The sequence below is a fragment of the Copadichromis virginalis genome, linkage group LG7, assembly GCF_057382275.1.
Source record: "Copadichromis virginalis isolate Kocher_CV1m ecotype Utaka linkage group LG7, C_Virginalis_male_GT1.1, whole genome shotgun sequence".
NCBI lineage: Eukaryota > Metazoa > Chordata > Actinopteri > Cichliformes > Cichlidae > Copadichromis > Copadichromis virginalis.
The window spans coordinates 13,521,442-13,546,970 of record NC_140624.1 but is presented as its reverse complement, the minus strand read 5'-3'; the positions used below and the strand labels follow the sequence as shown (position 1 = coordinate 13,546,970).

The following is a 25,529-nucleotide window of genomic DNA, read 5'->3' as shown; positions in this document are numbered from 1 at the left end:
ATATTATATTTTCAAAACTGAAACTTCTTTTTGAGTGTCCCACATAAAATAAAGTTAGCACAATGTAGATTATAAAGTATGTAATAATAATGATAAAAAACAAAACAACGCAATATACCTAAAGAGTTAATCGCTCAGACTGCTCTGGTCCGTGGAAAACGAGCAAATCTGGCAACCCCTAATAGCAACGGCCCTTCCATTAGCCGCAGAAGTGTCTTTACCCTAGCAAGCTTCACTGCCCTCTGCTGATACTGGAAACATATAATGACAAGGTAGAGACTACGCAGTCTGGTTCACACACGTCTCTAATCCAGCTCTGTTGTCCAAATTGTATTTTTTGCTTTCATCTTGCTATCCATTAGTGATTCGTGCAGCAGTGGGTTAAAGGTTAAAAACCGCAACGTGCTGATTTCGTCTGATGGTTTATACTAGGAATCGCACTGTTCTCTCTTATAGTGGGAAGTAACTGCTAGTTATTTGGTCAAGCCAAAGTAATTTTTTTTTCACTTTTTCTTTTTATTCACTTTATTTAATAAGCATTAGTGACGCTGTGTCTGAAAAGGCAACACTGTAAAAAGAGCTTGTGTTATGATATATTTCATTACATTAGGGCAGTAACATTTATACCTAATCCAGCAAATAATCTCTTAGCTAATAAGGTTACACAAATAAGTAACTCTGAGCGCAATTCATTTGTAAAAAGATATGTAATCGGATTATAGTTACTTTGTCAGTGATTACTTCATTATCCTTTCAGTAATTATTTAAAATATGACTTTATTCATCATTACCAATGAAATAATGAAGCTGTTGAAGTGCATACTTGTAGCCTGTCTTGTATAGTAGGCCTCTGTTTTTGCAAGGCTAATTTGGTTTGACTAACTGTAAATGTTGAATATGCAAAGTTCTCCTGTTTGCATAGAAATACCGAAAAGAAAAGCATTGTTGTGTAATGCTTTATCCATCTCTAACTTTGCAGTAATTACTTTCAAAGAAATTCTAAATTAATGGATTTAGTTATTAACTACATGAAATAATGTCAGTTATGGTCAGTAGCTGACTATTGCAAAGTAAACTGAACCAGTCCTGTGTATAATGCAATGGAATTGGTATTTTAGAAGCCCTGTCTGTTTTATCAGCTTTCTACCTGCAGCCTCCAGCCAAGAGATTTTGTGTGCACAAAATAATACTCAGTTTTGTATGTAAGAATGCAGAGTTGTCAGAAGTTTACATACACTCATCATGGCCATGAATATCATGGTAATTGGGGGCTTTAATGATTTCTTTGAACTCTTCTTTCTTTCAGGGTGGAATGATACAGTGCATATATTTAATGACTTTAAAAAACAAAAATTGGGTGCACAAGTTTGAATTTGAATTTATTTTACTCTTTCTTGGCAGAAGAGTTCATTTAAATTGGTTGGTTTCCTGGCACTGACCAAGCTTTCAAACATAGTCCACAAATTTTCAATAGAGTTTTGGTCAGAGCCTTGGAAAGGTCATTCCAGTTGCTTTATCCATTCCAAAACCGGCTTTGATGCATGCTTTGCAACAGTTGTTGATTTGAGATGAAGCTGAAGAATTTTGAGGTAGTCTTGCATTATTTCTTCCACTTTGTGCAATGTGCCAGTACTACTGATAGCAAAACAATCCTAGAACATGATGATACCACCACCAAGTTTGACAGCTGGTTCAGTGTTATTAGGTTTGAAAGTTTCACTTTTATTGTGAAACGCAAACATAGCTCTTTACTGTGATCACATAGCTCAGTATTTTTGGTCAGATAGTGTTTCTCCAGATTTTCCTCCAGAGGCATTTGGCTTGTAAGGTGTTGATTTTGGAGCAGAGGCTCCCTTCTTTGTCAGCACCCTCACAGGCTTGAGTTTTGGTGGTTCTTGGATTGTTCTTGAACATCCTAACCAATTTCTTCTTATCTGAGGGTGACAGTTGGGACACTTCTTCCAGATTTTGGCAAAGTAGTGACACATGAAAATAACCTACAATGCACTTGTTTAAACTGATGATCTTGGAATCTGCAGTTGTTTAGAAATTGCCCCAAGACCTTTGCAGCTTATGCAAGTCTACAATTTTCCTTCTTCACTGAGCTGCTTAGACGTTCCCTTTAAAAAAGTTTTGCTCAATCCAATTAGTGCTGTCAAAGAAATCCTTTTGATGATGAGAGGTGATGAGAAATTAGCAGTCGTAGTCAAATGTGATCACTAATGGGAACCTTCAGCACCATTTATTTAAAAAATAAATTAAAAATACAATTAAAAAAAGGAAGTTTATGTACATGCTAAGAGTTTATACTTTTGGCTGTGTGGATTAGAGAAAATCCAAACTAAATTCAAACTTGTGCACCCAGTATTTGTTTGTTAAAGTCATTAAAGATGCATGCTGTACAATCAGTTCACCTGGGGAAAAGATCAGTTCAAAGAAATCATTAAAAGATAGTATAGTTTTTTTTTGTTAACATCATTAAAAAATGTAAAATTATAAGAACTGAAAAATATACAGCTCTATATAGCTCTAGCCTCAGTAACCAACATTTACCACTAGGTGGAGGCAAATGCTTACTTAAATGCTGTAGACACCTTTATTGATTAAAATCTGCTGTGAACTGTGCAACGTCCAAATTGGACAAAGTCTGAGATTTATTCAGAAGTAACTGGCAGCTGCAGCCACAATTACAAGGCCCTTTCCATAATATTTTCCAAATTAAAAACAAATTAGGAAAGACATACGAATTGAGGAATAAATATGTTACTGAACAGCATGTACATATTTTTTTTAAATAGTTAATTTCAGTATAATATAATTTCAGTCACAGCTAGGGGTGGTTTTATTTACACGCATTGCTGGTCAGTTGGCTCTTTAGGAGCATATCAGCTACATTGGAAATAATATAATTTTTTTTTAGATATTTTATTCTTATAAGAAAAGAAAAGACAACTCTGAGTATAATATAACGATGCAGCCTGATTAATACCTCCTCTGTGTGCAGCGGATCATTCACTGTAATTTCTAATTAACACATTGCTATTTACTCTGCTGGATCATTAGGCCTCATCACAAAAGGATAATCCAGTCAAATTGAGAGTTTATGCTTCCCTTTCACCTTCCAACATGGCACTACATGCTAATAAGGCAAGTTGAAATTGTCCAACAAATTAAGACAAATGTTGCCTTAATACCAATAATACCAATTTATCTTAAATATTTATAAATGATGTGATGACTTTTTATTTTTAGTTAAGTGAATCCTGGAAATATTTTAGGAAATCCAAACAAAAGTGAGAAATATTTAAATAATTTGAAAATAAAATACTATCAAATGAGAAGGACATGAGACAGTAAACCCAGTGAAAGAGAAATGTTGTGGTTTTGTGTTGCACCTTTTTTTTTGGTAAATCTCTTTCTTCAATATACAGTTAAGCACCAAGAAGCAGGCATTCAGAGTACAGCTGGTCCACTGCGGCCCAGCATTGGGTTTAAACAGTAAAATCTAAAACAGCATTGTCTGATGGATAATATGTCAGGATTAGTCCTCCTTTTAAAAGTAATACACAAACTTGGGATCTGCAGCAGACCCCGCCTTTCATCCTGAAAGGATAGGGTGAACGTTAGGATCAGAAACGCAGGCTGTATGCTATTTGTGAAGCAGAATCATTAGGAAGGTTCTCTGACCAATTTCCATAAGTGGGGTAGCGGGAAGTATTTAGGCTACTCGAAGTATATCACTAATGAGAAAAGACAAAAAGGATTCATGTGCATGTTTTATGCAATCTCTTTTTGGGTGTAGATGAATAATTATTTATGATTGCAAAGCCTAAAAGGGAGGCAAGAAGACAGCAACCGAAAAGAGACTGGTAAAAAATTTAAAGAGGAAGTTAAATGAATATTTAAGGGAAGATGAAATATTTAATGGAAACAAATGAGCAAAACATTTAAAACAGCATGATAAATAGTAGAGACTGCTATTAAAATGGCCCCCATAATTTGTGCTATTTGCTACAGTAGCCGCAAGGTCTCAGTCACACTTGTAATGGTGTGAACCGAGGACTCTGACAATTGTTTTCACCGTGCCAGACAGTGTACGGAGACTCTGTATCTGTAACCCTGAGATGACCTTCTGTCTGAGAAATATTAGCCTTTGATTCATCGCAGTTTGTATTGATGCCACGAGGAAGAAACATTTTATGTTTTATTGACTGTCTTCACGTCGAGGTTATGGTTTAAAAAAACACAATTGTCTGAATTTGGTTCCAGATAATTTCTCAAGAGATATTTTCCGAAAAGAAGTCATCAGTCATTCTTTTAGTCTGACACTCACCTGCATACATCAAAAGAAAACAAAAGATCCAAAGTATGTACCAGCACGCATTCATTTGTTTTCCAAATGTGAAAATAATTAAATCAGCAAACAAATAATTATTCAAGTCAATGAGAACAATTATCTCAAAGACGCCTCTGAGACTTGGATGTGCATACTGAACTGATTAATTATCTTGCTGAAGCTAATTGAGTGGAGCTAGATCTTTGACTGCTTTCCCTCAATATGCCTGCCTTTTGATTACGTGAGGAATATCGTGTGCGCCATGCAAAATGTGGTCGAGAAATGCCCCAGTAAATGCCAAGGTGTAATGGCATAGTAATGGCGGTTTAAGAACTATGTTTAGTATTTTGCAGATCTCTTGCTCTACAGCTGCATGACATTATTCCTCTATGGGTCATAAGGAAAAAAGCTAAAAATGTCTGCGGATAGAAAAAAAGAAGCATGCACACCTCTTATGAATTTTAAGTTTCACCACATATTCTAATTTTTTATTAAACTGCCTATTAAATTTATTATATTCCCTGCGCTCATCTGTCCAAGTTTAACTTTGTCAGGGTAGCTGTGTCATGCCCTTACTAACCTGTGGGCAGACTATTACTTACTTCTGAGCCAGACAGAGATCATTACCTCTGTGAATGATGGCAAGGCAGTCCGAGCCCAACAGCTTTATTTCCCAGCTCAACTCGGCGGACGCAAGCCATCACATCCTGTTAACAATTCCATGGCTCCACCATAAAGATAAGCTCTCTCAATCAGCTCTGTCTGTCTCAGTCGCCGCTGAAGGGCCATCAGTCATCACTACCCGGGAACGGAGCCCTCCTTATTCACTTGTGATTGACACCGTTTAGATGATTCAGCTAGAATCACCAGGCTGTTTATTTCCTCAGTGGAGCAGCGTGGTGTTTTCTGATTAAGGGAGTTCATTAAATATTTATTTTTTTGATATCAGCGTATTCAGGTTTATGTAATCAGTCTTTTCTCTCTGAGCAAATATTGGCCCTTTTCATGTGGAATTTGACCAAAACGAATTAAGTCAGAGGCTTTGACATTTTAATCAGAGTGACCACAGGAAGCAAATTGCCGCTGTCAAACCACATGAAGGTCGTTTGAGTTGTTAAGAATCTGCTTGCCGTAACAGTTAATCTGTATATTCTAATGATTCTTTTACATGTGGGAGGTGGTTGATATTTTATGTATAAGCACACATTCTATTCAAGGCCCTTTATTCTATTAACCTGCACATCTTTATTAGATCCTTTCTAAGATAATGCCTGTATGGCTTAGCCTTTGATAAATATGCTTTTAGGTCTACCTAATTAATCCATTCCGCTGTGATTTTCTACACTTGTCACCCACTCTTTAACCTCGTAGCGAAGGAACAGACTCTTCCTCCTCAAATTAAAGGTCCTCTGAGATGCTGTACATGTGTGAGCTAATGATGTGGCGCGCTGTACAACCTGATGTTTTATCTTAAGGGCCTCATTGAAATGTTTTGAGTAAAAATGAATTGCGTGACCTCACTGTTGGAGTGTAGATATATTCCAAGCAAACATGTTTAAGTTTGTTGTGTCTGAATTAAGCGATGACTTTTTTGTTTTCAGTTTAAATCTTTTAATAGTAATATAGTTTCAATATAATAAAACTAGTATAATTTTATGCACATATTTGCTTTGTGACTATATCCTCAGTATCCTTCAGTTCACAAATGATTTGTACCTATTATTTTTAAACTGGGATTTCTCATATGTTATTAATTATTAATGCAACTTTACATTAATTTGAATGTCAGTATACATGGCTACTTTGAAATTCGTGTGGGCACAAAGCATTGGCATGGTGTTGAGACAGCATTTTTGAAAAGGACGCAGGAGAATAGACCTCTACTAGCTAAGTCTTTTACTTTTACAAAATTAATTAAAGCAATTCAGCATTTTTAAATGTACCACTCAATTTTACCTTTTCCTGCCAGCATTAATAGACTTTCCAGTCATGCGGTCAAGGGAACATTCATAGATATAATGAATGGGATAAGGTGATCAGCGTGTAGACTCTTGGCCATTTCATAACGAAATCTGCTAAGCAAGAAAAAGAACAGCTGCGCTCCTAATTAAAATACAGTGTGTGTCTCTTTTCATCTTTAATATGTTATATTTTTTAGAGAAAAATGGCATACTGTCATTTGCAATTTAAGTATGTTAGAAACTCAAATATGGTGTTTTAACCAGATATAACCTGTTCATGTAAAACGTTACAATGGGGCCAAACAGGGGATGTGGTTTAAAATGTCACTATACGAGTTAGAGTTACTGGCTCCGACTAGTATCTGTTCCAGGAAGCTTGGTGCTAAAACAGCACCTTTACAAGTAGTAAGTATAGTCTTTACACATCTAGGACAAATGTTGTCAGGAAGAAGCTGCTAAGCTTCTTGTGCACTCGCCAACAACAGGATCTTAACAAAAGATTTTATTATTGTTTTATTTCAGTGGGAACTAAACTGACAGCATGGTGGTGTAGTGGGTCACACTGTAGCCTTAAAGGAAGAAGGTCTGGGAGAATCCTCCAGCCAGCTCTTTCCCAGCTCCTCTCCTCTGTGTGCAGCTTGCACGTTCCCTGTGTACTCTCTCCGGGTTCTCTGTCTTCCTCTCATAGTCCAAACACATGCTTGTTAGGTTAATTGGTGATTCTCAATTGGTTGTAGTTAGGAATGTGTTATGTGTCTCTGTTTGTTATCCAGCATGTACCCCAGCTCTCACCCTATGACACCCAGGATAGGCTCCAGCATTAGTGGAAGAAAAGAGAAAAAAATGGATGGAAAATTGTACAGAAAAAGCTAGAAGGCACATTTTTTTAGGTTGTTTTTCCCTAACAAGCTACAAAGAATATTATTTATTTATAGATTAATATTATATCATTTGCAGTGTACCATTTAAGGTTAAGTTAAATAGGTTAGATTAGGTGATAATATTTACTCTTATAGGAATATTGGGTAGATCTGGTACACTGCACATCAGGCTACAACACTATTTATATAATAACAGTGAATTTTTAATTTAGTTAGGTTCAGTGAGGACACTCGTCTTAAAGATCGACACACAACTTCTATTTCTAACTGTAAGAGTTATAATATTATTTGGGAAAAACAGAGTTCTGATGCTTGCAGAATATGTCAAACAACCTTTAGTACATTCACTGTCAAAATGCCAAGACTATTTCAAAATCAGAGGCTGATCAACCCCTCAGCCAACACAAAACTCTTTGAAGAACATTTTTAATTTAGTGTGTCAGAAATACCTACCGGTAACTGTCAGTGCGTGCATCTTACATCCAGCGCGTGATGAGAAAAAACAAAACTTATAATTACTCTTACTGTCACTTTTTCACAATAAATGTTTAAGTTTCCAGCCATGCAAAACAATAAATACTGTGCACAAAAGCTTCCCTTTTCCCTTTCTGGCTTCAAGCAAAGAATTTATTCACTATTACAGCCAAACAACGTAACTACAAGAATACTTTTCCTTGTCTTTTAAAAAGATGAAATATTTTCTCTGCTGTGTAATTCTCCTCTCTGTATTTCGAGAGATACTGACCTAAAAAGGTTGATCAAAGACTGTTGGAACTCCACAGCCTGCAGCAACCAATAAATTGGTCCATTCGATGTTTTGCACTGACAAATTATTCTCCAGAGTACTAACATTCTTGGTAGCAACTCAATTAGCAAGAGACAGATGTAGCAAGAATTCACATTTATGTTTCATAGACATTTCAATATTTTATTATTTCAGTGCATGTTGGCACGGACTCTTTTATGTCATAGAAATGATAACTGTTTGCTAATTCTCACATGAAGCGGTGGTTGTTTTGGTTGCTTATTGCAGATTTGTAGGGAAGCTGCACTTTGTGTAAAAGCCTCGAGGCTTTCGCACAATGTTGGAATGGCCTTGAGCATCCATATGTTTTAGTTTAACTGTTAAAAGCCAATATATTTTTTATTGTAGCTCGGGGTGGGGGCAGATCCCACTCACTGTTAATGTAAAGAGAAATGTCGCCAAAAGAAAAGAGGAGAAATGAGACACTTTTCATTCTAACCATTAGTGATGCATATATATTTGAATTTCACGAGTGAATTCGGAGCATCTCAGTGTAACGTGAAATGATTGGTGAATTAAAATATTATCACATTATTCAGGTAAGAAGATATACAAAGCACTTATTCACTGATTATCAAATTACTGAAAACAATACCCCCACCTCGCCAGAAAACACATTTGCCATTCATCCGATCTCCTTTGCACAAGGGAATATGCACTATCATTAATATGCGTGGGTCCCCCTTGTCTGTGTTTGGGCATTTGATATTAACCCTCAGAATCACTGGTGACCTATCACACAAAACCATATGGTTAACAATGAGTGATCTTCCTGCTGTTCAAGCATCATTTACCCTGAGCTTTCCTGCACGATTCAATGAAGACAGGTGAAAGCATTAGGAGTTCTGTTCAGCTCACAGATTGTAGAGATTTAGATGAACTGTATCTTATTTTTATCTATACGCACCATTTGAACATTTTATTTAGCTCTTGTACTTAGATGCTCTGTGGATTACGGAGCATCAGCAACATAAATATCTGATTATACTCATGTTTTGAAAATCAAACATTGGGGATTACCACCTTATGTCCCAGGAACTGAGTCGAGTGAGGTATGATGTACCAATAATGCATCTCCACACATACAAATACCACCAAAACAAGCTGAGTGCCTGAGCTGCAAAACACATGGCACTCTTTCCGCTATGCAAATATGAAATTGAACCAGAGCACAGAGCAGCATTATAGTCTCACTGTACATTTGCAGAGAACATTTGAGAATACCAGACTGCATAATTAACTTCCAATTGAAAAGTTCCCTCGAGTCAATCCTCTGCTTTATTAACAAAGTAATGAAGCTATTTTTTAATTGGCCATTTCTTTGTAAACCAAATTAAATAAAATGACAAGGGATGTGTTGCTGAAGCTTATGATGTCTGGTCTTCTTTAGTTTTGTATTTATGTTTTTGTATATGGAAAGCATCTAACATGCACTGATGTGGGATTATTGATAAATTCTGTGCATATTATATACTATTTACTACAAGGTTGTGCTTTTAGTGAATGTATGAAAACAAAATACCAGTTTTTATATGTGTTAGATGAGATATTGTAAATGGCCTGTATTTGTATAGTGCTTTACTTAGTCCCTAAGGACCCCGAAGCACTTTACATTACATTCAGTCATTCACCCATACTGGTGATGGCAAGCTACATTGTAACCACATCTGCCCTGGGGCGCACTGGCAGAGGTGAGGCTGCCGGACACTGGCGCCACCGGGCCATCTGACCACCACCAGGGTGAAGTGTGTTGCCCAAGGACACAACGACCGAGACTGTCCGAGCCGGGGCTCGAACCGGCAACCTTCCTATTACAAGACGAACTGCCAACTCTTGAGCCACGATTGCCCGATTGTGTAAAGACAAATGTTATGTTATTATGTGTATGTAAGCATGGATTTTTGCTATAACAATTATGTTTTTGTCTTTACAGATACTGACCGAGATTTGTATGGTTTACTATGTAAGTATATCTTTATTAAAGGCAATGGAAACAAGAGACTTTTACTGTGGATTTTTAGTTTACTACAGATGTTCAGTGGAGTGCATTACAACTAATTCTAATTAATCCAAATTTAAAATCATTTTAGATATAGTTACTAATTATTTATATCATTGTTTATTTTTTTCTTGTTTAATTTGAGATTTTTCATGTGTCCCACATGCAGAAGAAGTCACCACTTTTTGTGTGAACATGCGTATTCCACTTATGTATTTTATGCAGTCTCGCTGGCTGCCTGCAAAAAAGTAAAGAAGACATTGAATGGCATTCTAAAATATAATGTAGGGCTATGACAGTTTCAGAAACATAGCTGCAGTGCTCATAACAGTTTGAGATTGAGCCGAGTGTTTCATAATTTAGATCAAAGTAAAAAAAAGAAAGAAAGAAAAAAACGAAAGCACAACACGCCTTTGTGGTACTGCATGAAAATGTCTTGCAGCATAGCTTAAAGAAGACAACCAAAGGCTTGATGAGCAGCTGTGAGGACATCAAACAATTCTGCCTCCTCCTGAAGAAATACTAGAGAATTTCTTTGGTAAGTGAGTCTGTGTTTTTGTTGGCAGAGATTTCAGAATCAGTGTTGCACTTAGCTGCAGGGAGGCACCAGTGGAGGACTACCTGGATAGCCTTCCTAACCACAGATATCACCCACAGTGGATCATTAGGATCGTGCCAAAGATGGATGGCTATTTTCTGCACGACTTGCTGGCCGCCACTGTAAGAGTAGGGCGCATGCTTTCCTCTGGTCCCTTGGCCTGCGTGCTGACCTGCTCTTGGGTCTTAGTTAACATTCAGGGAGCCCTGACCTGAAAAGCAGGCTTGGCAGCAGAACCAAGGTCCCATCCTCCCCAAAGAAATTAGAGGTGGTAATCTTTCAGGAACAACTTGCTAACCTCCCAGACCATGTAACCACGGGATGCAGATAATTGCCCTGCTTGTGTTTTGCAACCCCTCTGTATCTCACTGTCGCTGGTAAATGACAGGTTGTGTCCAATTTGTGTGTATTTGACAGCTGAGAATTGACAAACGATGGCTAGGGCCAAAAGAAGGTTACATTTAAACACAGCTCAGGTCAATGAGGTAGATGTCTGCATGCTGAATCACTGTCAGGAAAACTAATGATATAACATTATAACACAACAGACCACGGTAAAAGATGAAGTGTGAGATGTCATATTGGTACTATAATCAACCAATGTCTGTTTCAACTGCACATTTATCTTGATTTTGCATAGACATTCACATATTCTAGTCATTGCTGAATGGAAACACTGAGGAATACATACAAATAGCTGTTTATGCAGGCAGATCCTTTCGCACCACACAAAACTACTGTGACATTATGGTTTCTCACTACAATATTATAGCCTCGCCAGTTTTAATAATTATCGTTTATATATTTTTTCCCTGTAATACTACTGGGACTATTCCAGTTTCAGTGTAATGGAAACACAAAACCCACTCTGTTAAGCATTAGAAACAAATATTTAATTCGCTGTGTCTAAGATGTGTTACACCTGCTGTAGCAATTTCAAAAACACACAGGAAGTCTGAATAATCAACACAGAAAGAGCTTTGGAACCAGCACGCGAGTTGTGGCATCTTGACAAGTCTTTAAGTAAGTCTTACAAGAACAAACACCCCTAGGCTCACTTGCTTCGGTGCTTAAGTCACAACAGATACAGCCACAAAGCTGCCACACAAATCAGAAAAAGATGTCCACTATTTTACAAAGAAATCCGAAGCGAAGGGGAAGTGCTCCCTGTTTTTAGTTAATGAAGAAAACTTAATTTAGTCTCATGAATATCAGAAATGCAATTTTTATTTATGTTCTTCTTTTTACAAGTAACAATCATTATGGCAGCTAATAATAAGCATTAGTAGAACCTAACTCCATGTAGCTGGAGGTTATGTGGACATGGAGTGTCCAGGAAGCTCAAGGACGGCCCAGACTCCCAGATTAAACAACATTCACTCTCTGTCAAATGCCTAGCTCCCAGAACTGCCAAGCCAGAGGAAAATGAGCCCCCACATGACCCTCGCTGTGGATGACAGGATAAAACACAAGACAGTTGTGCCTGAAGGAGACTCGGGATAACGAAATAATCTTTAATCTCTGTCCCTTCAAGGCACTTTCAACACCTGTTATTCTTGATGGCATTGTGAGAGAGGGCAGTTCATAGATTCATTTTAAGCCTGGTAATTATTACACTAATTATTCACTTCGGTGTGGGGTGATTACCAGTCCTCGTTCAGGTGAATACTCGTCCGCGTGTACAACAGCTGTGGCCGCAGCAGCTTGGTGGAACAGTTGTTCCACTCCTTTTTCCCTTGCAGATATTTGACCTTTTGTCATGTTTGCAATCTGTACTTTGGGGGACGGTGGAGGGGGGATGAGAGAAAAACAGCCAGAAACTTTTAATTGCTCAATAGAAACAGTAGTGAAAGGCACAGGGTTGGCCATCTGTTCAGCCCACATCTCTTTAGCAAAGAAACTTTCTATTTAAACAGGTTGCTTGGTTTCCATTACCATATATGATGAATATAAGGTACTCCATGGGCTAAAAGGAGAGTTACTGCGGCGTTGTCCTGCGTAAGAATGAAACATTATTTCTCCTAAATTAATGAGTACTCATAGTATTTTTGCTCTATCTCTTTAATAATGAATGAATCAAGATATATTCTTTTCATTTAATGGGATGCATTTATAATCAGAGCTTGAAGGTCCAAAAGCCTTAAAGACAAATATTTCTGCTCTTTGACTAGATTTAATTCAATTAGTAGAAATACAACATCAAATACTATGCCTCCATTAACAGATCTTTCATGTTAAAAATGAGTATCATGAATATTGCATCCGTGATCATATGAAAACAGTTATTCTCTGATGCGTTTAGGTTTCAGAAAGAAACGCCACACCAGCAGGCCATTGTTTCAAAATGAAATGGCACAAAAGGGTGGCAATGAAATACTTTTGAATTTTCTGCCATTTGTATTCGTTAAGGTAAAGATGCACCATATTATTTGTCATCAAAACCAACAATGCATTTTTCTGCTCGTCAGTACTTTGTTGTTCCTGATCTCCTATCTCCACTAAAAATGTAACTGTTAATTGAAATATTCACTTCCGTTTTTTAAACTGTTTTCATGTAGAGAAAAATCTGGCCACTGTATTTTTAAGACGAATAGATAGCATTAAATAGTTGCTTGGTTGTAGATCAGCATATGTAGGAGTGATTTATTTAACCGAGAAGAAGTTATTTAACATAAGAAGAATTGACTTTAAGTAAATTGCATTTCCTGTGTTTATCACAATCATTGTTGAAATTGTTGTCATTTCACCACTTCACATATGTGTTACACAGACGTCATTTGTCATTCATTGCTAGCTTAACCCTTTTATTACTTTGCAAAAGCACACAATTTCAAAACAGGAGATAACAAGCGTTATTACAGTACTGTGATATTGTATGTTACTCTCCAGCTCTCCCAAAAAACCTGGATCCATAGCTGTGAATCCTGTTGGCACACACACTAAATACAACATATCTCCATACAACCCACCCACACGTGCTCTGAAGTGATCCGCACACCTTCGACTAACCTTCAAGAAACTCAAATGTCAAATCAAAGTCTTCTGAAGTTAGAAAAACCAGTAAAAAGAAATCCAATTCTTTCTCTTCTAAAGGTCAGGTTTCACTGTCCCTGGAAGCACTCCTGAAATATAAATGCTCTGTAACGCCATTGTCTGCTCATTGCTATACACTCTAGGCAATGTCAATTTTGTGGAAGTACTTGCAGATTAAGTCAGCCGGACGTCAAGGGCCCTTGAAGAAGCTGCTATCTTGTAGTAGCGAGGGGTCTGAAAGCCCTTGTCTATTACCAGAGACACCCCAAGGACAGATGTTTTAGGCTTAGGGGGGTGATAGAGAATAATAGCACATTAGATTCCTAATGTATCTTGGATGCAGGACTCAGGAGAGACAGAACTCCTGGGTAATCCAAATTCATTTCTCTCTCCCTCATTTCCTCCTTTCTTTCTTTTCTTCTTTCCATCCAGTGTTGAGTCCTCGCTGCCTCTTGAGGTGCTGAATCTTAGCCTGAAGCTACATGCTACACAGTCCATTCATCAAAACCATGACCCTCTTCAGTCAGGGACAGGATGCTATGGACTAATGAACTCAGTGCAAGGTATGAATGTATGCATGTCATGTTTTTTGCTCCATAGAGGAGGGAATCTTTACTTATTTCAGACTTCATAACACATCAAACATACCAAACAGAAGAGCCCGGTCTGCCTGCTGTGCCCTAATGTCATTGATCTTGTTATGGGAGTGAAATTATTCAACTAAAAACAACCCTGAAAGGCTGAGTGTCATTGTGATATATCATGTGTGATATTGGCTTCAACAGGCAGTATACTTGGGAAATGGATGTATATGTTTGATTTAGGAGGAAAAGCACTTGCGGGGAAATAGGTTTTGTCAGTCAATCTTTTGTCAAGATTTTCCTACAAGGCCTCGATCTCTGGTAAATATATTGTCATAAAGCTAATATGTAATGAAGAGCACTGGTGTAGCATTCCCCTCTGGAGTTTTTGAACTGTCGTACATCATAAGCAAATTGGTGCTAAAGAAATTTTCATTTTCTGTCTCAGCATGAATCTGTGGTCTAGGCTAATAAACACATACGAGTTGTATGAAATAGCACCCCAACCCACCAATCCCTTCCCACCACCACCACCGAGGAGCCCCCACTCCCCATTCTCCAACCCCAGGCCAAGGGTACACCTTGATGAGCAAAGAGGGAGGCTAATTCAGTCCTCAGGCTTAATTAATCCTATGTCTTATTTGATGAATGGCTCCCAAATTGTGCTGTAATAGTGGTATTTTTTTTTTGTGTGTGCGTGTGGAGGGGGCTGCGGAGAGGTGTGTTGACACGAAGCTAGGAGAAAGTCAAAGTCGGGACTTCCGAGAGGCTTCACTTGAGGCTTTGTTTGCAAAGTTGCCGTCCTCTGTAGACAGATAAAGCCCTGTCCTCTGACGTCAGGCCAGCAGGAGAGAGTGATGGTGTGCTGTAGGGAACATGTGTTTATGGATCTCTCCAAGCTAAGATCACTATAGGAGTCCACCGGCTTTGCCGCACGCTGGGTTTGTCACTTTTTGCCAAACATGATTTGTTGTCTGTAAATACGCAGAGTGCCCTGTACTTTTCTTTCTTTTTTTATTTGAATGCTTGCCTCAGGGGGATAACACATTACATTGACAAATCCCATGTTTGAATTTCTAATGGGAGGTGCCTAAACTATTCTAAACCAACAGTTTTTCTTTATGATGAATCTGAATGTGATGCTAAATTGTTCAATTATTTGGCCAAGGTTATATTTGAAAGCATGAGATAGTGTAATTCATAAATCTGTTGAGACAATAAATATATAAGTTTACTAAATAAATATATAATTATTGTGTTATGTATCTATTTTTTTTCTGTTGTAAATGTTCCTACAGACCATTTGATATTCAGGACTCCTGCTTTTGCCCCGTTTAATATGAATCCTTTTGTCACAAAGCCTTCTGTTTTAAGTATGTATTGTCCTAACAGAGGTAGCACTTAAAAACTAACGATGTCATAAATTTTTTCTGGCTAATGTGGCAGGCGTAAAAGGAGCTTTGGCGGGTGGGGTGAGGGTCTGGTGATTTGAGAGGAACGATGATGAGATTCGGTGGCCCAGCCCAAGCAATGAACTTGATTAAACTAATCTCATCTCTATCAAAGCATCACTCGGATCCCCCCTTGTCCCATTATTCATGGCAATGGGATAATTACACTGAGATACATGGGGCCAGACAGATAGTACTGTGGCACGGGCCCTCAGACCCTGGGCTATGGCTCCACTTCTATGCAGCCTGTTCATTTTAAACACAGATTAATTATGGTCAATGGGATGGTTCGCATCTGTCACTCTTAGTAGAAAAAATGGAAATTATTGCCCTCAAGATGATAAAGGATGTATATTAAGTCATCTTCTAGTTGGAGGTTCAATAGGGATGAATACAATCAGCATTTTAATTCTGACATCAGCATTGTGTGCCAGAATAACCTGGAAAAACAGGAGCAGGAGACAGATCAATGTCCTAAAACCAAAGTATACAGAGATAATGACAACTGACTCCAGTATTTATCACCTATCTAAGCATATCTGCATGATATGTATGCATCTGTCAATGCAGTGTGTTGTCATAAGTTTATAGGTCAGTAAATGTCAATTGATAATGCCATCTATATTTATATATTTGCATATTTGGTTGAATTAATATGGTAACGAGGAGATTTTAGGATTTACTTAACCTTGCTTGTCCTTGTGTCCAGAACTCGCATGAGCTCAGCCACAGCAGCCTCATCTGGTCATAAAGTTACAACTTTAAAGGTTAAATTAAATTATTATTTTGCGCAATATTGGAATTGCATACAGCTAGTATATATGTTATTTTTTAATTACATTTTAACAAAGAAAATCTAACTCTTAGGTTAATGGGATGTCAAACTTTATTTATGAGCATAGATAATTATTAAAAAACATGTTATGCTGTTCCTTTTCAAGTAAATGTGTGTGCAGTTTTTCCCAGTCTACTAAGTGTTTATTTGATGAAGGTAAAAGCCAGAGCAGATGTTTGTGATCTGTGTCATTTCTTTGGTTGTCTTTCTGTCTGTCAGCAAGATTACAAAAAAATATATGAAGCAGAATTCTCTTAAATATGTAAACTCTGTAAACTTGCCTAAAGATAAAATGATGATGCACGGGCAAAGAAAAGCCCATCAAATTTTGCTTTATCCAGATCACTTCCTTTAAAACCACACATGCACTCACCAAGTGCCCTATCTAGTTTATTTATTGAGCCGGAGAATAAGAAGCTTTATCCATGATTTTATCCAGCTTAACTGTTGAGAGTACATGTTCGTAGGTTTAGTGTCTTTTTTTTAAATTTGTATTTGGATGACTGCGTCAAATGCAGCAAAACAGTAAGAGGCTTGTAGGGACCACCTGACACACACACACGCACACACACAGTTTCACATACACACCCAAAGGGACTCCTGAGGGACAACAGAGAGTGATGAACAGACACAAGCAATAGACACCCAGCCAGTGTAATTATCTCCTCGAGTGGTGTATGCAGTCACTGAGCTCTGCCCTGCCACGGTCAGAGCTCTGCGACCCTCAGCGCTCATCTGCAGGTTATTTTTTTTTTCCAACACAGTGATTGGGCTTCTTCCTTCGCAAGCCCTAAGGATGTTTTTCTGCAGCTCAGTCTTTCAACTCTGTCCCCGAGGACTAACATGTAGTCACTGACAACTGGCCACTTGAAACTAACAAGATTATTTGGTTGCACATCGTATTAGCTCCCTCTTTCTTTCCTTTGTGAAGTGATATGTACCTGAGATGACACCGTTGTTGTTGTTGTTTGTAAATCAACAGCTCTCAGTAAAATTTCGGTTTATTATAATAAACAGGGTGAGTCCGGATGTGTGCAGACATGTTTATTTTTTGTCTTCGGGGGTTTATTTATTGAATTAAAATCACATATTAATTAACACCCCTCTTTTGCGTAGTAATTCTTTATATTTGGACATGGTCCAATGCAGTAAACATGCTCTCAGTTGCAAATGTTTATTGCGGTATTGTTTGTAATGGTCACCTTTCCCTGAACCAGCATTTTATATGCTCTGACTTAACAATCACAGATTGCAAATCAAGAGTGTTTTTAAAATGAAATGCAAGTATTAAACACTAAAAGGATAAAAGAGCTGGGTTTTACCTTGTCCATTGTTTCAATTGTTTTACTTACCTGACATCTACTCAGACAACATGCGATTGCTGTTTTCCCCCAATGGTGACAACTGTACCAGTGATGATTTTTAATTTTTTTTTTTTTTGTAATCCATCATTTTAAATTCTATTAAGGGTTAAAGTTAGCTCTTTTAGGGCCTAGGTGTTTTTTTTTACCTCAGCTAATTCAAGTCACTGACTGAACTAGACCTTTTGACTGTTTGTGGAACCTTTTTAATATAGTTTTCAATTGTCTGACAAATAATTAGGTTTACTTTGCAGTTAAACACAGGTCCTCCAGGTCCATGAGCGAAAGTGCAGTTTTTATTTGTATATGATGTAGCACATTAGCCAAAAAACCCATTCAGCCTTGCTAGCCCAACTTGCTAGTGTTAGCTGATTACTCTGGAGCCATATATTACTTATAATATAGCTACAAAAAACAAGATGGTGATCTCTGTAATGCAGCAATTGAGGCTTCAAAACAAGTGTCATGCTGGTGATGTCCATCTTTAACAGTCTTCTAATTTGACGATGATTTTTACTTGAGAGGGAGAGATTTAGTTACAGTTCTGTTATGCTAATCTCGTAAAAGTTGGCTATAGTCCCTTGTCTTATTTATTATTATGTTCAGTGTACACCATAATCAACCTGCACATACTGGGGGAAACAGCATCACGACTAACAGTCCATTTAGGCCAAAAAATGTGAGTCAAAGATGGCTTGTAAACAAATTCAGTCTTACCTCAGCTGTTCAAGGCAGGAATTTGAATGTGTAACTGGAAGGACATTAACTTCTGCTACCGTAGCTTCAAGGGTTCTATACTGATAAATTCTGAGAATGATTTGCATTATGGAGATGTTTCCAAGTTGGACCTGATTATACATCAATATTTTGTCAGTACAGTTAAATGGAATAGCACTTAACAGTATTAGTGCAATCAAACAAAATGAAAAGCAATTTAGACAAATTGTTGCTGAATATACAACACACCAATATTAAGTTCAATGTCATTGTAATCTATGTGTTTTAATTCAATTCAGTTTTAAATAAAGTGTCATAAAGTGTCAAATCACAATAACCCCAAGGTGCTTTATATTGTAAGGTAAAGACAGGAGTTGCACTCAGTGCAGTCTTCTGCTGCTGTAGCTTATCTGCTTCATGGTTCAACATGTTGTGCATTCAGAGATATTCACCTGCATACCTTGGTTGTAATGAGTGCTTGGTTGAGTTACTGTTGCAGCATTTCTGGCCACTCTCCTTTGACCTGTGGGATCAACAAGGCATTTCTGGCTGGAGGACTGCCACTCACTGGACATTGTCTCTTATTCAGACTTGAGAGAGCCCTCTCTCCTCAATAGACCAGCTGTTTCTGAAATACTCAGACCAATCTGTCTAGAACCAATGGGACATTTTATCATTAATTCACATCCTTCCCATTGTAATGCTTGGTTTCAGCAGGTCATCTCCTGCACCCCTAAGCGCGAGACGTGCTGCCATGCGATTGGCCGGTTAGATATTTGCATTAACGAGCACCTGAACAGGTGTAAGCAACCAGAAGTGTTATGTTATGTTAATGAGTAATATGACAATAGAAGCTGTTGTAAATTAAAATGTAATGTCTTTATTACTTTATATATTTATTTTTTTAAACTAGGAGTTACTTTGCAGATCGGATTGTAGGTGTAAAACACACGATCGGTGATAAAGTATTTCCTGTTGCTAAAACTGACACTTTGTAATTTTTTACAGCACTGTCCAAATTTGGCTGGTTGAATGCGCTTTACCTGGATCATGTCTTAAGTGAATCAATATGTCTTTCAAGCATGGCTATTAACAGCAGTGTCCTTTCATTCCCTTTTTCTCCATCAAACCACACTAATGCTGATTTACACAGTTTAAAACCTTGGCCATATCCCTTACCTTCCAAGGAGATAGGGTAATTAAATTGGTACTTTTTACAAGTCGTTCTCAATAAATCTGAATAAATTAACAAGGCATTACTAAGACTGCTACATTAAATTTGCATAGTGTGTTTAATGAATATGCAACTGCAAGTGAAAAGGTCTGCTACTGTGAACTCTTGAAATTAGCATAACTACTTCCAGCATGTTTCTTAAATAATGCTCTCATTTGCACATCACTGAGTTGGCTAATTCTAACTTCAGTCAGTGTAGCCTCATAATTAAGACTCTTGCTTTAATTTTTAATGAAGTTTACGTTACATCAATCCTGACAGTAATGAGAGGGACATGGAAACAAAAAGGCTGCTAATAATTAAATTCACCGACCAGTTTGAGGCATAGTAATTCCTGAGGAGAAATTACATGACTAATTATTAATTTGATATTCATACCATTCCATGGATAGACTCACATAACTGCTTGTCCTGGTGCCAGTTATGCTGAAATGCAAAATGCCTTTTTCACTGCCCCCATGACTAGGTCTCACATGGATTTTAGTACACAATTAATCATGTTGACACTCGCGATTAAATGCTTTTTATTGGTCCCAGTTTATTAGGCCATATTACCTGAGTTGGTTTAAGGGCCATTCAAGACTGTCAGTGAAATGTGGGCATAAACAAGGTAATGATTGAATGACAGTGCTTCGGTGATGTGGAGGCAGATCGACCTCACTGATAATAAATGTCTCTCTCTCAGTCGAGGAGGTTTCGGTGTAAGGAATTCAGAACTGTGTTTATTTGTAGAAGAGTGTAAGAATTATAGAAAACAAGAAAAAGTGCAACAGTGCCAATGTGCGATGTGCTTTTTTTGCCCAGATTTGGATTATTTATTTAAATTAATTTTGGGGAATTAAGCACCAGCTAATGACAATCATCTCAGTGACCATTATAAATAGGAACCCAACAGTTAAACATTTGCCTATGAGAAAGCAAACGGTGACAGCTCGGAGAAAAGACTCCATACTGTTAGGTATTAACCATGTTTGCATTTATTTTTAATTGACCACCAAAGGTTTGGATTAGTGTGTACCTTGCCAGCTTGTGTCTGAAGATGTAGTTGCAAACAGAGCTTGGTGTTTTCATCCAGTTTCCCCCCTTGGACATCTTCCTATCCTAGTTTTCGTGACAACTGGCTATTCTGCTGAAAGTTAATTATTTGGGATTGTAATAGCTTTGGTTTTGGCAGGGGAACTGAACATTTCCCTTGCGGATAAGCCTGTTAACACTCAGTCTGTGCCTACAGTGACCAATAAAGACTTTTCCTGATATGCAGCGGTACTTGACATTTTATAGGATTCTTCTTGTGCTTTTCCATTAGTGCATTATAATAGCATAAACCTCGACTCTAGATTAAATTTGTTTGATAGAAATGTAATTGCATTCTTCTGTGTGCAGTGCAGCCTCTGTGCATTTCCCATGTATAATTCAGATGCCTTGTCACATCCGAAGCACTTGCTCCTGAATGGGTCAGAGTCAACAACATTATTTTCAAGTGTACACCCTTAAGATTCTAGTAATCAACACGGCAGTTCATCAGGTCCATTACTATCCTTCAAAAATAAATGTTCTCGTATATCAGCTACGGCGCCGCTTCAAGAACTCTTAATCAACAGTGTTTCGGAAACATAAATACATATTTCTCTCTAGACATTTGCCATGCTTTCCTAAAAGTCCTTGGCTGCCAGTTAGGGGCTGCGTCTTCAGCAGCCTGATGGAATAATGATGCAGAATCTGCACTGTGTCATGTCTTGTCAGCATGCTTTTACAGAAACACATCAAGTCCCGCCTTAAATAACTTGACAAAATCCTTTTGCAGGATTGTTTCCTGTGGCCCTGTGATTAGCTGTGGATTAACAGGACCTTTATGTTTTCCTCACTGCACTCATGCCTTCAGCGTAGGTTAGCTGCCCTGTTACTAAACAAATGAATCAGTGCCTGGAACTGTGTCATGCATATTATCTTTCAGCAGGAGGCACATTGAGCTGGTCAACAATAAAGAGCATTTCAAAGCACACCATGCAACATTTCTTGTTTCTCTTTAGGGCTTCTTGTGATTTACAGCGATGCTTGTTTATGCTTAGCAATGCAAATTTGAGTCTTACAGCGGCATATATCACATACCAATTAAAACATATCAGTGGAAGTGGCACTTAATGATTGGTTATTTTGTTAGCCGCTCATGAGTAAATGACTGAATCTTCTGTGATGGCTGCAGAAAGACAGACAGGCAACTCTAAAATAAGAGCAGATTACAGATGTAGGTCAGAAAGAGTGTGTTATCTCGTTTTCTTAGGTGTTCACAAACAGAATATGTTTGCAAACTTTTTTTAAATAAAAATTTCTGTGATATGTTTTTAGTCTTTTACCTTCCCCGTGGGTGTCCCGAGGATCAGCCATGTGTTTTTGTTTACGTGTGCTGTAAACACTCCTGTATTGTTATTGCGTATTGTGTTGTTCTGGTCTTTGGCTCCGTTAACCGTCCGTGGAGACCAAGCATTTTTCCCTGATGTATAAGATGAAAGACAGAACAAAATGCCCCTCATTTGGTCCCAGTTGGTTAAGTGTGTTCTGATCACTGCCAAGGTCTGGATGAACATGAGCCACACAAAGGACCGTGCCTTCCAACCACATAAGCTCACAATAAAAAAGGGATTTGCCTCCATTAGACGTCTTTCACATTAACCCCCAAAGGAGAGACGTGTTGGTGGTGTTGCGGAGGACATGTCAACTTTCCTTACAACTGATCCCTGAGTTCAAAGCTTTTTTTTTTTAAATCCTGCAATTAATTTGTGACAAACAGGCAACGCTTAAAGGGCAGTAATTGTTTTGTACTAATTTTCCTGCAATGAAAAGATAATGGCAGAGCAAAAGGCAAACATGAAGGTTAGAGGTTTTAGGTTAAACTTATAACGTTGACCTCAAGAGGTTGTAATTTCCCCTGCCGTGACCCAGTATATTGATCCGTTTTCTGCCATTTAGTTTATATGTCACCTGCCATCTGGGTAGGTTGTGCTATTGTACATCAGTGTGTAATGACACTTAAGGGGAGTATGAACGTACGATTTTAATCGTGGTATACCTTCATTAATATTACTTCACCCTCTGATCTCGTCCTCATTGCGCTCTTGCACTGTGTTTCACGTCAAAGTCTTCCACCTCATTTTTATCCCCTGCGTACAGGATTGACCTATGTTAATTCACACCTTTTTGTGCATAAAAGCCCTTTTATCTTGCTTCGTCACAACGAAAGTTCGTTCTTCTGTTGAGTTTGTTGTTAATATATCATGATCTCACACTGATAAATAGTTCAGTATTCTCTCATTTTCAACAGTATATACAGTGACTGAGAATTTCCATGATTATTGTTCAAATGAAACCAGTTCATTATGAGGTAATACATAGTGTATCAGTGAGGGCTTTTGCATTTTCTTCTCAATATTGATATGGATTCTGCCATATTGTTATTCTGTTTTCTCCTCTCATCTTTCACCCATTTCCATTTCTCTCTCATCTTCTTGCTCTTTGCTCCTTCCCCTTTTATATCTGTCAGCTGGCTAAGTATCACGTGTAGTTTAATGGTATGATTTGTTGTTACAGAGTCATCTGTCACTAAAGAAGCTAAATGAAATGGGAGTGAGAGTGGCACCGTCTTGTCTGTAATGAATTATGCAGGGGGGTGGAGGGGTCAGGTGGGGGGCCGCTGTTTTGGTTACACTCCACGGCACAAACAGGGACCTCAGGTAGTACACTCATCAGTCCTGCTGTTTCTCACCATATGGAGTCAATGAACTGGGACACCCTCCTACACACACTCACACTTACCATGCACACTCGTGTGCCTGAAGACAATCTCATAGTAATACAGTAGATAGATGGACAGATAGATTTAAAAACAGTCCCATGTTGTCATAGTGATTCTTCAATATGACTGTAATTTAAAAAAAAAAACTCTCTGTGTACATGCACATAGAGAGAGTGATTACTATTTACGCTTGTAAAACTCTTCCTTTAACTATCAATTACACTGTCCCCATCTTATGGCCATTGAGTGAAACTGCTGCCTCTCGGTGTTCATGCTGCTAAAGGGGGGAAAACGTTCCACAACGAAATTAGATAAAAAAAAATGTGCACGCTCAAATGTTACAACCAGAAAAATCCCTTGGTGTCCTGATTAAATAAGCCGGGCCTCGCTATCGATATTTCTACTTTTTTATGTCCTTGTGTGTTTAATTGGATGAAACTATTCACACACAAATTGAATTAGATTGTTCCCGCCTCTGTACAATTGAGATATCTGTTACACATGATGTGCTGTATAATTAATGCCTAATTTATGTAATTAGACCATTAAGCTTAATCCGAGCATATGTTGCGAATGCCCTGAGGTCTTCTTCCAGGTACTCCCTCTGATGTCACAAAGAAACAACTAGACTAGGACCGTAATTTTAGTGTTCCAAAAAGAAATATTAACAAATATATTTACTGTATTTGTTAACGTTGGGGTTTTACCTTTACGCTGATTTTTCTCTGGTCAAAATCCACAGCCATCTCAAGGGGGGGCAGCATGTGAAGTTGGCCTCGAAGTGGTGTGAATATTGCGTTATATAGGCTAAATTTTCCGTTGAGGAGACTCTTGTGAGAGCACTCTGTCTGCTAATTAATTGTCATTCTGCTGAATATTCATACCTTATCATCAGCGCGTCCTTAATTGCACCGTAAAACATCTCTGGGGGGGATGAAATCACCACGGACTTAATTAAAAGCACAGGCCTATTGGACGGCTTGGAGAGCCGTAGTTTGCAGCAGACAACAAAACTATGCACGCTTTCCTTTACGCAGAGCGTGTGTTCAGAGGCCAGCGGATGACAAATCCGTTTAAATCTACGGGCTACGATGATGATAATCTGCGTGAAGAACACTGAGCCAACTCAAAGAGAAAACTTGGGATTATAAACGATTGTCTTAAAATGATTCTGCAGCTGCACTGTGTTTACTTATTGATCGGTAATGGCCTAAATCATTGCCTGAAGTCTGACATGGGGCTTCTGAGCCGACAACTGGAGAGCACCACCTGGAAGTAAAAAAAAAAAAATAAACTATTTGAGACACATAAAAAATAATAAGCAAGAGTGACATTTGTTTATTGACATACTTCAAAACATTTTGACTTTTTTTTTTTGGTCGAGCGCCATGAGCCCCCCCCCCCCTAATTATTCCCTGAATAGCAGTTTCTTTCCTTCTCCGTAGGTCTGGGTGGCAGCATATCTCAACTCGATTCACTGTGACAATATTGTTTGGCTATCATTCGCTGCTTTAGGATGAATGGCATCGATCCTCTTTTAACAACATTTGTTTCCTATTGTGTTCGGGGGGTGCAGCAGAGGAGGGCAGACGTGTGAAAGTGGCTGTTTGATTCTCTTTTTCATCCCCATGACCTCAGCTTTTGTGTCTCGTCACCCTGGGAATGTCACGCCTCACTACTCTACTTTAAGATGTTTCAGAAAGTGCCCTTTGTTTTGCCCCCCCCCCCCCCCCCCTCTTTTTTTTTAAGCTCACACAAAATTGTTCTTGGTCTCCCCCTCCCGCTATAAAGGATACTTCAGGCTGAGGTCTGGTTCACAAGTGCAATGCAATTTGGCTTATCCCAACCTTTGTTCGGGTTTCTACAAATGACCAAACATAGTGCAGACTTGATCTACTGCTGCTTGAACTCGGGAGTTTTGGGAGCAGCTAAAAACCCCATTCAGAT

At 38.3% G+C, this 25,529-nt stretch overlaps 1 long non-coding RNA gene across 2 annotated transcripts in view; it reads left to right on the top strand.

Annotated features, from left to right (window-relative positions):
* Positions 1-173: 173 nt before the first annotated feature.
* LOC146704592 (uncharacterized) overlaps positions 174-25,529 on the top strand; it is an 82,502-nt gene continuing 57,146 nt past the window's right edge. For both annotated transcript variants that reach the window (XR_014921191.1, XR_014921192.1), the window contains exons 1-4: positions 174-272; positions 9,917-9,946; positions 10,425-10,520; positions 14,046-14,176. This is a non-coding gene — a long non-coding RNA (uncharacterized LOC146704592). The remainder of the gene's footprint in view (positions 273-9,916; positions 9,947-10,424; positions 10,521-14,045; positions 14,177-25,529) is intronic.